This window comes from Mus caroli, chromosome 15 (genome assembly GCF_900094665.2).
Source record: "Mus caroli chromosome 15, CAROLI_EIJ_v1.1, whole genome shotgun sequence".
Lineage (NCBI taxonomy): Eukaryota > Metazoa > Chordata > Mammalia > Rodentia > Muridae > Mus > Mus caroli.
Genome location: NC_034584.1, coordinates 27,357,608 through 27,358,962, shown reverse-complemented (window position 1 = coordinate 27,358,962; position 1,355 = coordinate 27,357,608). Strand labels below are relative to the sequence as shown.

Sequence of the window (1,355 nt, the reverse complement as noted above, 5' to 3'; positions counted from 1 at the left end):
AAGCACCAAAGGAGAAAGAAGCTGCTCAATAAAGCACATCTGAGGCTGAGCACAGAGCAGGCACTCTGAAATGCAATTGTTTTTACGTATTTAGAAATATTTCCTTTTCCTAATAGAATCTGCTTTCCCCTTTTGGAAGGCAATCCTTGATAAAGGCACCTTGAATCCTCAGATTTTTAACTAAATGGGCTTGTTATTTTACCAAGAATGTTTTGTTGTTATCAAGATAAAGTATTCTCCCCCTCCCTTCTTCTTTCCCTACCCCTCCACTTCACCATCCCCCCCCCAACACCACCAACTGCTTCAGGTGGGCCTGTGTACAGGGCCAAAAGTGAGAAAAGCTGTGAAAGAAACCCATTGGTGAAAATGATGAATTCTGGGGCGCTGATTCATGTGACTTGAAAAAACGCCATCCATTTCCTGACTCACCACAGATTCGGTTCAGAAATATGAAGCAGTACAGGACTTTGAACTAACACAACAATTTTGTCTTTTCTTGATATTTCCTCCCAGTACCTGACTAAAGTCCAGAGAATGGAGCAGGGGGGAGCTGAAGAGAGCGTGGCTGCGAGACATGAAGACAGAGCTGTGGACCACAGTTGGCTTTCCTGGGAACACTCCCTAACTGTGGTCTATAAGATGTAACAAGACTGTTGCTCAGTTATTACAAAGAAGAAAAAAACCAGTGCTGGCCTCTTTACATTGTGTTTTCCTGCAGATGAGCCTGGCATATGTTACAGTAACCATAGTCTATTTTCCCCTCTGGTTCCCACATTGTCTGACCCTGCCCATTTTACCACGCCTATGCACTGGCACAGAGAAAGGAAGCTCGATGTCTCTGTAGTATTGCTCCGTGCTGCTTTGGTTTTATGTACTCTGTAGTACTCAGAAGACCCACAGTTGCAGCTACAGGTTACGCCATGATGTCTATCATGGATGTTGTCACAGAGGACAGCTTTTAAACTAGAAAAGATGCAGATTGCACAGACTTTCAGTGCCTTCTGTGGTCTCTCAGGATTCACCAAAGCCCCTTTAAGGTTGTTCCTTTGCCCCACCGCCCCCAAAAATCTCCCTGGCCTTCAATGCCCTCTTCCTGAGTGGTGGTAAGGGGACTCGATGTGTTTTAAAAGAACACTGTAGGAGCTTAGACTCTGTCATCTCACACCCACAAAAAGGAGCACAATTGGATATGATACAAAGTGCAGGTGCTCCATCCTTAAGGTAAATTTCTAGGCTGCTAGGATGTGTGAAGGAGCCTCAAGCATGGCCCTCTCTACAGACTAATGTCTTGTCTAGGGTCTGGCTTGGCTTCCCAGGGCTGACCAGAGAGATGTGACAATGGACTCTGTCCCTGG

General features: G+C 45.6%; 1 non-coding gene across 1 annotated transcript; it reads left to right on the top strand.

The window, feature by feature from the left end:
- The first annotated feature begins 359 nt into the window (after positions 1-359).
- LOC115029503 lies at positions 360-430 on the top strand. Its single transcript, XR_003835071.1, has one exon. It is a non-coding gene; the product is annotated as a small nucleolar RNA SNORD123 (small nucleolar RNA).
- The last annotated feature ends 925 nt before the right edge of the window (positions 431-1,355 follow it).